This window comes from Oncorhynchus tshawytscha, linkage group LG16 (genome assembly GCF_018296145.1).
Source record: "Oncorhynchus tshawytscha isolate Ot180627B linkage group LG16, Otsh_v2.0, whole genome shotgun sequence".
NCBI classification, from domain to species: Eukaryota; Metazoa; Chordata; class Actinopteri; order Salmoniformes; family Salmonidae; genus Oncorhynchus; species Oncorhynchus tshawytscha.
Window position 1 is genome coordinate 66,629,655 of NC_056444.1, and position 14,887 is coordinate 66,644,541.

The window sequence follows — 14,887 nt, forward strand, 5'->3', positions numbered from 1 at the left end:
CTGTTTTTGACCGTTTGAGCAGACACATGCACATTTGTGGCCTGCTGGAGGACATTTTTCAGGGCTCTGGCAGTGCTCCTCCTGCTCCTCCTTGCACAAAGGCAGAGGTAGCGGTCCTGCTGCTGGGTTGTTGCCCTCCTACGGCCTCCTCCATGTCTGCTGATGTACTGGCCTGTCTCCTGGTAGCGCCTCCATGCTCTGGACACTACGCTGACAGACACAGCAAACCTTCTTGCCACAACTCGCTTTGATGTCCCATCCTGGATGAGCTGCACTACTTGAGCCACTTGTGTGGGTTGTAGACTCCGTCTCATGGTACCACTAGAGTGAAAGCACCGCCAGCATTCAAAAGTGACCAAAACATCAGCCAGGAAGCATAGGAACTGAGAAGTGGTCTGTGGTCACCACCTGCGGAACCACTCCTTTATTGGGGGTGTCTTGCTAATTGCCTATAATTTCCACCTGTTGTCTATTTCATTTGCACAACAGCATGTGACATTTATTGTCAATCAGTGTTGCTTCCTAAGTGGACAGTTTGATTTCACAGAAGTGTGATTGACTTGGAGTTACATTGTGTTGTTTAAGTGTTCCCTTTATTTTTTTGAGCAGTGTATTTCACAGCGGTTTAGATGGTATAATTATTCTCTACACTATACTTGCTTTGTTTGTCACACAAACTGAAACTTAGAATTTTAGCAACCAGAAAATGGCGGAGCAAATTCTGCTTAGTACACCTTTTAAAACAGTGTTGGGATTGTAGTTCACATGAGCCAGTCATGGGAGACGCTAACTGCTGAGAACTGTAGTAGGGATAATGCAGAATGCCACCTATAATTTTGGAGAGCTATTATGGTAGCCAGCTAGTTTCCATTAGCTAGTTAGCAGCAGCAACATCTGCCAATGATGAAATCTGCAGCCTGAATTTTCACACATGATAATTGAAACATTGATTAGGTACTAGCTAGCTAGTTATACTAGGGAAATCATCATGATGTTAATGTACACAGACCTGTGTCTACCTAGCTAGCTATCTCATTTTGACTCATCAAACTTGTAAAGGTTTGAATGATGATTGATGATGATTTCTCATTGATATGTGCAGAAGAGCACCGTATGTTCTCTGTGTGCAGAATGGCTGTAGATGGAGACAGTAGAGACTGGGATGGCCGATGGAACCATGTGAAGAAGTTCCTTGAGAGACCCGGCCCATTCACTCATCCTGACTTTGAGCCAAGCATTGAGGTAAGGAAGAAATAACAAATAGATAACGAATAACATTTCCTTTATTTAGGGGATAGAGATAATCACCAAACCAACTCTTTTATGCTCTCAGTCCCTTGGGTTCTTATTGGAGACATGCAAGATCCTGGTCATTGGAGCTGGAGGACTTGGGTGTGAGCTGCTCAAAAATCTGGTATGAGAGTTTATGTCCAGCATCCAGGTGCAAATGCATGCAAGCCTTTTGTTTCTGCACATCAAGAGGTATCTTAAAGTGGAACTGACAGCGTTTGAACTACTTTGCATATGACATTCCCAGTTTATGCTTCAAAACCAACTTAATAAGAAGTTTTAAAAATAGGTTATATTTGAATCAAAATTCCATGACTTATAATAACACATTGTTGGCAGAATACAGTTGAAGTCGGAAGTTTACATTCACCTTAGCCAAATACATTTAAGCTCAGTTTTTCACAATTCCTGACATCTATTTCCTGAAGTGCACCAGTTCCTCCTGCAGCAAAGAGTCCCCACAACATGATGCTGCCACCCCCGTGCTTCATGGTTGAGATGGTGTTCTTCGGCTTGCAAGCCTCCCCTTTTTTCCTCCAAACATAACAATGGTCTTTATGGCCAAACAGTTATTTTTGTTTCATCAGACCAGAGGACATTTCTCCAAAAAGTACGATATTTGTCCCCATGTGCAATTGCAAACCGTAGTCTGACTTTTTTTATGGCGGTTTTGGAGCAGTGGCTTCTTCCTTGCTGAGCGGCCTTTCAAGTTATGTCGATATAGGACTCGTTTGTGGATATAGATACTTTTGTACCTGAATACTCCAGCATCTTCACAAGATACTTTGCTGTTGTTCTGGGATTGATTTGCACTTTTCGCACAAAAGTACGTTCATCTCTAGGAGACAGAACGCGTCTCCTTCCTGAGCGGTATGACGGCTGCGTGGTCCCATGGTGTTTATACTTGCATACTATTGTTTGTACAGAGGAACGTGGTACCTTCAGGCATTTAGAAATTGCTCCCAAGGATGAACCAGACTTGTGGAGGTCTACACATTTTTTTCTGAGGTCTTGGCTGACTTCTTTTGATTTTCCCATGATGTCAAGCAAAGAGGCACTGAGTACACCTCCAATTGACTCAAATGATTTCAATTAGCCTATCAGAAGCTTCTTGGATTTTTCGAAGCTGTTTAAAGGCACAGTCAACTTAGTGTATGTAAACTTCTGACCCACTGGAATTGTAACACAGTAAATTACAAGTTAAATAATCTGTCTGTAAACTATTGTTGGAAAAATTACTTGCACAAAGTAGATATCCTAACCGACTTGCCAAAACTATAGTTTGTTAACAAGAAATTTGTGTAGTGGTTGAAAAACAGGTTCTAATGACTCCAACCTAAGTGTATGTAAACTTCCGACTTCAACTGTATTTGGAAGGAGTTCAATGCATTATTAATATAATTCACAAATACATTTCCTGGTAGTCCAAAAAATATTGCTATCAGTTTGTAAATCAGATGGTCTGGCCCATTTTTTTGCTGCCTCCACCCATTGGATGCAGCTGTCATTTGGTTAGCTAGCAAGAAATGTGAATTGCTTTGCTAGCTCGCTATGCTGAACTTGAACGACTGTTATCCACGGTTACTTTATCTCTTAGTTGTGATTAAATGTATTTGGCATTGATCAAATGGGCGGGTAGGCAGGGAAGTTCCTATTCAGTTTGCAAAACATGGGTTGTGACAAGCATGCATTAGCAGGTAAGCTGCAGAAGGACGAGCAGGCTACTATTCCCCATCGTTTATCCGTGCAATTTTGACGGGCAAATTGCTGAAAAGGTTTGAGAGTGTTTATCTAACGTTAATATTCCTCGTTCTGGCTAGCATTAGTTGTTGATGTGCATAGGCAACTGAGGGAGAGAGTCTACCTTTTCATGGTTATTTGATCAATAGGACTGTCAAGTTCTCAAATTTTAAGAGGACTCCTGTGGTTTTTACGTATTTGCAGAAATCCATTCAGATGGATTTTTGGCGAATGCTTTCTAATGATCTACTGCCTGTTAACACACAGTCCAGTTCAAAGTGAATAATGGCAGGCCCATGTGGCAAATGGCATATTTGAAAATAGACCTACAGTAGCTCTGATTGGCTATGGCGCACTGGTCTGGACAAGACATGATTTTATTAGGTTTTATTGACTGCAGTGTCTATTAATTGTCCAAAAGCACGGCGGCTTTCCCACTCTATATTGCTATTGAATTCTCACATGTCCCTTACTATACGTCATTCCCAAACATTCTATGCATTTATGAAAAAATCATAGCTTGTCAGAAAAAAGTAAAAGGCCTCATATTATTCCTGGGGGTGTATATGAATACAATTTCATGTTGCTAAATGCTGTCAGTTCCACTTTAATGTTTGGTTTTGCCTTGTTCTAGGCCCGGTCAGGTTTTCGTCACATTCATGTTGTTGACATGGATACCATTGATATCTCCAATCTCAACAGGCAGTTCCTTTTCAGGTTTGGCTTGCCATTTTCCCACCTTCTCCTATGTCCATTAATCTATTACTTTATGATGGATACCAACCTTAGTGTGTTCACGGTTGATAGAAAAAATCTACTGAATGAAAGCGTCTTAAGAGTTTACTGTTAAACACACACATCTCATCTGTATACCCTGTTTAGGACCAAAGATGTTGGACGGCCAAAAGCAGATGTGGCTGCTGACTTTGTCAATGGTCGCGTCCCTGGATGTCAAGTCGTCCCGTATCCTTTGCAACTGACGTGATGAATACCGGCATGTAGGATTACCCCATGTAAATGATTGCATTACAAAGCTTGAGCTTGTGAACATTCGTAGAAGTGTCTTCTATCATTTATTTTTCTTAAATAGTATCCTGCTCAGACATTTCAAGAAAATCCAAGACTTTGATGAATCTTTCTACAGACGTAAGTGCAAACTTTGTGTACATTATGGAGTTTTCTAAAAATCTTTTGTACCTACGGTGCATTCGGGAAGTATTCAGACCCCTTTACTTTTTCCACATTTTGTTACTTTACAGCTCTATTCTAAAATTGATTCAATAAATACTTTCCCTCAATCTACACACAATACTTCATAATGACAAAGTGAAAACTGTTTTTTAGAAATGTTTGCAAAATTAATAAACGGAAATACCTTGTTTAAATAGTATTCAGACGCTTTGCTATGAGACTCGAAATTGAGCTCAGCTACATCCTGTTGCCATTGATCATCCTTGAGATGTAGATGTTTCTACAACTTGATTGGGGTACAACTGTGGTAAATTCAATTGATTGGACATGATTTGAAAAGGCACACACCTGTCTATGTAAGCTCCCGCACTTAACATTGCATGTCAGAGCAAAAACCAAGCCATGAGGTCGAAGTACTTGTCTGTAGTGCTCCGAGATAGGATTGTGTCAAGGCACAGATCTGGGGAAGGACACAAAAACATGTCTGCAGGATTGAAGGTCCCAAAGAACTCCGTGCATTCATTCTTAAATGGAAGAAGTTTGGAACCACCAAGACCTGTCCTAGAGCTAGCTTCCCGGCCAAACTGAGCAATTGGGGGAGAAGGTGACCAAGGAAGGTGACCAAGAACCCGATGGTCACTCTGAAGGAGCTCCAGAGTTCCTCTGTGGAGATGGGATAATCTTCCAGAAGGACAACCATCTCTGCCACACTCCACCAATAAGGCTTTTTCTGGTGTAGTAGCCAGACGGATGCCACTCCTCAGTAAAAGGCACATGACAGCCCGCTTGGAGTTTGCCAAAAAGGCACCTAAAGACTCTCAGACCAAGATAAACAAGATTCTCTGGTCTGATGAAACCAAAACATTTTTGAGAGCCCTCAGGACCTCTGATTGGGGCGAAGGTTTACCTTCCAACAGGACAATGATACTAAGCACACAGCCAAGTCAACGCAGGAGTTGCTTCGGGACAAGTCTCTGAATGTTCTTGAGTGGCTCAGCCTGGACTTCGATCAAACATCTCTGGAGAGACCTGAAAATGGCTGTGCAGTGATGCTCCCCACCCAACATGACAGAGCTTGAGAGGATCTGCAGCGAAGAATGGGAGAAACTCCTCAAATACAGATGTGCCAAGCTTGTAATGTCATACCCAAGAAGACTTGAGGCTGTAATCGCTGCCAAAGGTACTGAGTAATGGGTCTGAATACTTATGTTATTTTGATATTTCAGCTTTTTATTTTGAATAACTTAGCAAAAATTACTAAAATTGTTTTTGCTTTGTCATTATGTGGTATTGTGTGTAGATTGATGAAAAAAAAAAACAATTTAATCAACTTTAGAATAAGGTTGTAACATAACAAAATGTGGAAAAAGTCAAGGGGTCTGAATGCTTTCTGAAGACACTGTAAAATAATGGCTCTGACACACATTTTCTTCTCTTATTTGTAGAATTCCATATTATTGTTTGTGGATTAGATTCCATCATCGCCAGGCGTTGGATGAATGGCATGCTGGTATGTCTTAATATAAACTATATGTTATTTGGACTGTGTGTATATGTCAGGGTTTTTTCTGGATTTAAAAGGGGTTTAGGGGGTGGCATGGCAGGTGGCGTGGCAATGGGCACGGTCGGCACAGCTGGATTTGAGACATTTTTTAGAGGCCCCCAGCTTTGCGGTGTAAGCACATTTCCTGCAATTCTTCAAATTTCTCCATGGAGCTGAGAGAAATTGTTTTAATGCAAATTTCTGTAATTCTACATATTTTGCTGACTGTCAAGATTTTATTTTGGTGATAACAGAATATATATACTGTAGGTTAGAGGTTGACCGATTAATCGGAATGGCCGATTTTAATTAGGGCCAATTTCAAGTTTTCATAACAATCGGGAATCGGTATTTTTGGACACCGATTTAAAAAAATAAAAAAAACATTCTTTTTTAAAATATTTTTTTACACCTTTATTGAATCTTTTATTTAACTAGGCAAGTCAGTTAAGAACACATTCTTATTTTCAATGACGGCCTAGAAACGGTGGGTTAACTGCCTCGTTCAGGGGCAGAACGACAGATTTTCACCTTGTCAACTCGGGGGAACCAATCTTGCAACCTTGCAGTTAACTAGTCCAACGCAATAACGACCTGCCTCTCTCTCGTTGCACTCCACAAAGAGACCACCTGTTACGCAAATGCAGTAGCCAAGGTAAGTTGCTAGCTAGCATTAAACGTATCTTGTAAAAAACAATCAATCCTAATCACTAGTTACACATGGTTGATGATATTACTAGATATTATCTAGCGTGTCATGTGTTGCGTATAATCTGACTGAGCATACAAGTATCTAAGTATCTGACTGAGTGGTGGTAGGCAGAAGCAGGCGCGTAAACATTCATTCAAACAGCACTTTTGTGCGTTTTGCCAGCAGCTCTTCGTTGTGTGTCAATCATTGCGCTGTTTATGACTTCAAGCATATCAACTCCCGAGATGAGGCTGGTGTAACCGAAGTGAAATGGCTGGCTAGTTATAGCATGCTAATTATGTTTCAAACGTCAATCACTCGCTCTGAGCCTTGGCGTGGTTGTTTCCCTTGCTCTGCATGGGTAACGCTGCTTCGAGGGTGGCTGTTGTCGATGTGTTCCTGGTTCAAGCCCAGGGAGGAGCGAGGAGAGGGACGGAAGCTATACTGTTACACTGGCAATACTAAAGTGCCTATAAGAACATCCAATAGTCAAAGGTTCATGTAATACAAATGGTATAGAGAGAAATAGTCCTATAATTCCTATAATAACTACAACCTAAAACTTATTACCTGGGAATATTGAAGACTCATGTTAAAATGAACTACCAGCTTTCATATGTTCTCATGTTCTGAGCAAGGAACTTAAACGCTAGCTTTCTTACATGGCAAATATTGCACTTTTACTTTTTCCAACACTTTGTTTTTACATTATTTAAACCATTCTATTAAGTTAAAATAAGTGTTCATTCAGTATTGTCGTAATTGTCATTATTACAAAAAAAAAAAAAATAGTCTGATTAATTGGTATTGGCTTTTTTGGTCCTCCAATAATCGGTATCGGCGTTGAAAAATCCTAATCGGTCAACCTCTACTGTAGGTCCATTTATCTTTTAGACCCGATTTATATCTGGTTTTATTCATTTAAGTTCACAGTGTTTTTCCATCCAGATTTTAATATATTAATAAAATAAATTGTTTGGATTTAGGCGTCCTGAAAAAACGCTTAGGGAGCCCGCCCAAGGATTTCAATGGCAGAAAGAACTGACATTTTACATACAGGGATTTAACTAATTGAAGACCCTATTTACAGATATCTCTCCTGAGCTATGAGTATGGTGTTCTGGACCCCAGTTCCATCATCCCCCTCATTGACGGTGGGACGGAGGGTTTCAAAGGCAATGATCGGGTCATTCTGCCATTGCATGACCGCATGCATCGACTGCACCTTGGAGCTCTACCCACCACAGGTGCTCCAAGTTCTCTCAGACCTGCCAATTTTTTTGTGTACTACTTCAGTAGCCCACTTCTATGTTAAGTTGGACCGTGATTTGTTTTCTGCAGCCATTTTGTGTTATCAGTGACACAATTTAACACACACAAGTTAATTATGTATGTGTGTTGTATAGCCTAATTTGATGTATTCTTTTGGTCCATAGATTAATTTCCCCATGTGGACCACTGCGTCTATGCCACGGTTGCCAGAGCACTGCGTTGAATATGTCAGAATGCTACAGTGGCCCAAAGACAAGCCTTTTGGAGGTACAACCATGAATAACACTACTCTATTCATTGTCACCTCACCTCTTGATTGCAATCAAAAAAGGTCAGAAAATAATTATGCTGTATCGCCCATTATAATACCTCCATAACACTATCATAAAGATTGTCATAGTCATAATATCTCCACAGCTGATATAATAGGTAGTCAAATCTTTTTTCTTTTTGACCGTTTTATCGCCCCAATTTCGTGGTATCCAATTGGTAGTTACAGTCTTGTCTCATCACTGCCACTCCCGTACGAACTCGGGAGAGGCGAAGGCTGAGAGCCGTGCGTCCTCCAAAACACAACCCAGCCTCTTGACACAATGCCCAGTTAACCCAGAAGCCAGCCACACCAATGTGTTGGAGGAAACACCATACACCTGGCGATTGTGTCAGCGTGCACTGCGCCCGAACCGCCACAGGAGTCGCTACTGCGCAATGGGACAAGGACATCCCTGCCGGCCAAACACTCCCCTAACCCGGACGATGCTGGGCCAATTGTGCTCCGCCTTATGGGTCTCCCGGTCACGGCCGGCTGCGACGTCATGGCCGGCTGGACGCGATCCCAGAATCTGTAGTGGCACAGCTAGCACTGCGATGCAGTGCCTTAGACCACTGTGCCACTCGAGAGACCCTGTAATATGACTATCTGACGGTACAGTTTGCAATACAGTATTGTTTTTTGGCTGTTTCTGCCCTTGCTGATTGCTTTAAGCAAGAGCAGTAACAGCCAGGAATTATTATTTTTTTTTTCCCAAGGGAGTAGATCAGCTTTAATATGGCAGATATATTGTGGCTTCTACCAATGTAATTATCTGCATCATTTCCAATCCCCCATATATACTGAACAAATAAAAGATCCCAGAAATTATCCATATCCACAAAAAGCTTATTTCTCTCAAATTCTGTGCACAAATGTATTTACATCCCTGTTAGTGAGCATTTCTCCTTTGCCAAGATAATATCTCAAGAAGCTGATTAAACAGCATGATCATTACACAGGTGTACCTTGTGCTGGGGACAATAAAGGGCCACTTTAAAATGTTCAGTTTGTCACACGACACAATGCCACATATCTCAAGTTTTGAGGGAGTGTGCAATTGGCATGCTGACTGCAGGAATGTCCACCAGAGCTGTTGCCAGAGAATTTCTTGTTCATTTCTCAAAACCGCTGACCACGTGTAACCATTCCATGACCTCATCTGGCTTCTTCACATGTGGGATTGTCTGATACCAGCCACCCAGATAGCTGATGAAACTGAGGAGTATTTCCTTCTGTAATAAAGCCCTTATGTGGGGAAAAACAAATTCTGATTGGGTGGTCCTGCCTCCCTAGTGGGTGGGCATGTCTCCCAAGTGGGTGGACCTATGCCTCCTTTGACCCTTAACCATAGATTAGGTCCTAATTCGTGTGTTTTAATTGACTGATTTCCTTATATGAACTGTAACTCAGTAAAATCGTTCATTGTTGCATGTTGCGTTTAAGTAATAAGGCACAAGGGGGTGTGGTATATGGCCAATATACCATGGCTAAGCTCTGGTCATGTGTGCAACGCAGAGTGCCTGGATACAGCCCTTAGCCGTGGTATGTTGGCCATATACCACAGACACCTGAGGTGCCTTATTGCTAATATAACCTGGTTACCAACGTAATTAGAGCAGTAAAAATAAATGTTTTGTCATACCCGTGGTATACTGATATGCCACGGCTGTCAGCATTCAGGGCTCAAATTACACCGTTTCTAATTATATTTTGTGTATATACATACATACCTACCTACCTACCTACATACATACATACCCACCCATAAAACATCAGTCTCACACCCACCCGTAAAACATCAGTCTCACACCCACCCACCCGTAAAACATCCGTCTCACATCCACCCACCAGTCTCAATGTCAACAGTGAAGAGGCGACTCCGCGATTCTGGCCTTCTAGGCAGAATTGCAAAAAAAAAGCCATATTTCAGACTGGCCAAAAAAAGATTAAGATGGGCAAAAGAACACAGACACTGGACAGAGGAACTCTGCCTAGAAGGCCAGCATCCCGGAGTCTTCTCTTCACTGTTGACGTTGAGACTGGTGTTTTGAGGGTACTATTTAATGAAGCTGATAATGGGCCTCTGTCTGCCTATGTAGATATTCCATTAAAAAAACAGCCGTTTCCAGCTACAATAGTCATTTACAACATTAACAATGTCTACACTGTATTTCTGATCAATTTAATGTTATTTAAATGGACAACAAAAATGTGCTTTTCTTTCAAAAACAAGGACATTTCTAAGTGACTTTTGTGTGTGTATATATCTATAACCCTACCTCATTGGAGTAAACTAAATATATATTTGTTATATTGTTCTTTTCCCGTAAACCTACCACCCTCCCCTAATTAGAGTAAATTAATGGACAACAATACAGCTTATACATGCTATGTACATTTGCTGGACAGTAGGTTTTACATTTAGTTATCTTTTTGTTTGTTTTTAGTCCCAGCCTTCAGCTACCCTCAACTGCTCCCACCCACCCCTCCCCAAACTGGTATTGCACAATGTGCCATTTGGTGGTCATAATTCCTTCATAACACTATCATAAAGATCAACATAATACCCATTTATAACAGATCATGGCAGCTAATGACAGTCCGGCTCTTGTCTATCCCTCAGATGGTGTTGGTTTGGATGGGGATAACCCTGAGCACATCCATTGGGTGTTCCAGAGGGCCCAGGAGAGAGCTGTTGACTACAGCATCACAGGAGTCACATACAGACTCACACAAGGTGAGGAGAACCATACTGTAACACCCTGTCCGGGAGATGATAAAACTCATGTTTTACCAGCTTTCAGCCATACATTCTGTATAGGACAAACAATTTGCAATCAATTCCATTTTCAATTAGAATTTAAAAATGTTTTTTAATTGAAGTTGTATTGACACCAACTCCCCCGCTTACAAGTATTGGTTGCTGAAATCTGAACAGTGGAGTTAAAGATTTATTTTGACATGGTTTTGCCTCAGGTGTCGTGAAAAGGATCATCCCTGCTGTGGCGTCAACTAATGCTGTAATAGCTGGTAGGAAACCCTTAATGACTGTCATTGGGTTTTATCTTGAAGAATCCTAAAGTAAAGTGTAACATATTTCACCGTTTGTGTTGCTTTGTAGTTGCCTGCTCCACTGAAGTTTTTAAAATAGCTTCAAGGTTAGTACTATGACTCATCCCTTTTTCACATGATGGACTCACTGGAGAGTAGGTCAATTCCATACTAGGTATCATTCATATTACCTTTCTCTGACTTTGCAGCACTTATATTCCACTGAATAATTATCTGGTATTTAATATTGTGGACGGACTGTACACCTACACCTTTGAGGCAGAGCGAAAGGTTAGTCATGTATTTGATGTAACCAGATGAGAGTCCTTAATGGATATATATTTGCCCATTTTTTTTATTTAGGAGAACTGTATTAATGTAACTGATGGTGCTATTGACACACAAGGCTATAAGGGTATGGCGTGGTTTCAGGCTACTTGTGCCTTCATGCTCTTGTTTGGTCTGACAGGAGAATTGCTCAGCTTGTAGCCAGGTGCCCCAGGATCTACAGTTCCCACCCTCTGCCAAGCTACAGGAGGTCCTGGAGTACTTGACAGAGAACGCCTCCCTGTGAGTACATCTCCTAGTAACCAGATCGACTGATATTGATGTCTGCCATGTCTTCACACAGAAGAGGCTGTTTTTTATGGTTACTGAAGTGTGAATGTGAAGTTGTCATTGTTAACTTTAAAAAGTTATTGTTTTCCAGACAAAAACCTTGAAAGGTAAGATGCGTGCATTGTATGTGTGTGGTAGATCATGTAAAGCTATGTGTTTATTTCGGCCATCTTGTAAATGTAATGTTGTGTTGTTGCAGAACTGGGATTGTCCGATGGACAGGAACTAGCAGTGGCGGATGTCACCACACCTCAGACTGTCCTCTTCAAGTTGAAACTCACCTCTTAAAGGGCTAGTGCAGTCATAAATGGGATTTTCTTATGTTTTATCTATTTTTCCACACTGAGGTTGGAATAATTATGTGAAATTGTGAAAATGATGATAATACCCTTTTAGTGTAAGCGTTGTTTGAAAAGAACGCCTGAAATTTCAGGTAATTTTGCATGGGTGGGATTTTGGCCTGCCTGGCGACATTACCGGGCGGTGTTAATAGACCAATAACAGAGAGTTCCAAACTTCTGCCAATAACAGCTAGTTTTCAGGTTACATATCCCTCCCATTAAGCTTCTCCAATTAGGTACCACTCCGAGACAGTCCTAACGAAATTATTGCTCGAGAAATAGCTTTTTACCATTGTTTTCAATTAAAATCACAGTAAGGTACTTAATTGTTACCTAGAAATAATTTGATATTGAGATAAAAAAAAAACGACTGCATTGGACGTTTTTTTAAATGCAGAATCTGTCGACATTTGACAACCTTTGGGGAGAAAGTAGCAAGGGATACAGCGTGGCATAGTTTTAATATATTTTAGTCTGATAATGTATATAAGATCATTTTCTCTCGTATTGGCCCATTGTGAGAGGTAGCTCATGACCATCAACCTTCTATATCACTATATGTGGAATCAGTCTGTGAAAATGTTTCTTAATTAATGTTTGCTCCAAACGTCTGTCTTCTTTCCCTCACTCAAAAGAGCAGTAGTTTATATAGGGTACCAGTCAAAAGTTTGGACACACCTACTCATTCCAGGGTTTTTGTTTATTTTTTAAATATTTTTGTTCTACATTGTAGAATAACAGTGAAGACATCAAAACTATGAAATACACACATGGAATCATGCAGTAACCAAAAAAGTGTTAAACACATCAAAATATATTTTAGGTTCTTCAAAGTAGCCATCCTTTGCCTTGATGACAGCTTTGCAACCAGCTTCACATGGAATGCTTTTCCAACAGTCTTGAAGGAGTTTCAACATATGCTGAGCACTTCTTGGCTGGTTTTCCTTCACGCTGCGGTCCAATTCATCCCAAACCATCTCAGTTGGGTTGAGGTTGGGTTGATTGTGGAGGCTATGTCATCTGATGCAGCAGCTTATCACTCTCCTTCTTGGTCAAAGTGTGTTTGGGTTATTGTCCTGTTGAAAAACAAATGATAGTCCCACTAAGCGCAAACCAGAAGGGACGGTGTATCGCTGTAGAATGCTTTGGAAGCCTTGCTGGTTAAGTTTCTTGGCCCAAGCAAGTCTCTTCTTATTGGTGTCCTTTAGTAGTGGTTTCTTTGCAGCAATTTGGCCATGAAGGCTGGATTCACACAGTCTCCTTTGAACAGTTGATGTTGAGATGTGTGAACTCTAAGTATTTATTTGGGCTGCAATTTCTGAGGCTGGTAACTCTAATGAACTTATCCTCTGCAGCAGAGGTAACTCTGGGTCTTCCATTCCTGTGGTGGTTCTCATGAGAGCCAGTTTCATCTGCACTTGAAGAAACTTTCAAAGTTCTTGAATTTTTTCAGATCACTGACCTACATGTCTTAAAGTAATGATGGACTGGCGTTTCTCTTTGCTAATTTGAGCTGTTCTTGCCATAATATGGATTTGGTCTTTTACCAAATAGGGCTGTCTTCTGTATACCACCCCTACCTTGTCACGTCACAACACAACTGATTGCCTCAAACACATCAAGAAGGAAGGAAATGACACAAATTAACATTTAACAAGGCACACCTGTTAATTGAAATGCATTCCAGATGACTACCTCATGAAGCTGGTTGAGAGAATGCCAAGAGTGTGCAAAGATTTCATCAAGGCAAAGGGTGGCTACTTTGAAGAATCTGAAATATATTTTGATTTGTTTACCACTTTTGGTTACTACATGATTTGTAATGTTATTTAATAGTTTTGATGTCTTCACTATTATTCTACAATGTAGAAAATAGGAAAAAATAAATGAGAAGGTGTGTCCAAACGTTTAGCTGGTACTGTTTGTAATTATGACAAACTGTGCTGCAATAAAGTGCTTTGTTAATGAAAGTTGTCGCAAAGAGGGTTTCCTTCGTCTGCACTAGATCGACGCTATACACCTAACACACCACTGACATAGCATGATTTGATTAGAGGTGGTTTCACCAACCCAAATTAATTTAACCTTAACCCAAATTAATTTAATTAACCTTTTAGGATATTGATCATTAGATTTTTTTTTCTATATGGTTTAGTAGTTCCTGGACTCTATGGCTAAACTTCATAGTCATAGACTGTAGCCCAGATTTCAATTAAATAAATTGTAAATGGGGCATTTTGTAGTCGACTTAAAGAAATTATGAGTTGACACCTATTTTACTAAGCACAATAGGAGGACTAGTACCATGGTCTGCACATGAGGTTAGCGGCTGTAAAATACTTCAGTGGTGCGTTCAGGTTTGCTACATACAGAGTTTGTTTCCCAAGTTTCTAAATCATACTAAACTATCTTTGGTATAGTGTCACCATAATATTTGAATTGAGGAAGTGTGATCATAATCATTAGGATATTTCATGTCCTAAATGTCCGCATTCTTCAGATGTAATATAAATGGTGCACTTGAGAACAGTGGGTTAAGTGCCTTGTTCAGGGGCAGAACGACAGGTTTTTACCTTGTCAGCTCGGGGATTCGATCTTGCAACCTTTCCGTTATTAGTCCAATGTTCTAACCACTAGGTGGTTAGATTAAATCGGCACAATATGTTTTACTGATACATTTCACAATATTAAATTAATTCGCACAAAACATATGAACAAAATTATTCACTGTGAAAGTTGCTACATGTAGGCCATTCATATATTGGCTATGCGCAGCACTTTGTTCAATTTATCTAAGCAGTTATTGTTTTCTTGCTTAAACTGCGAGCATCACATGT

General features: G+C 40.5%; 1 pseudogene; it reads left to right on the forward strand.

Annotated features, from left to right (window-relative positions):
* Positions 1-1,130: 1,130 nt before the first annotated feature.
* On the forward strand, positions 1,131-12,827 carry LOC112216149 (annotated as a pseudogene).
* The last annotated feature ends 2,060 nt before the right edge of the window (positions 12,828-14,887 follow it).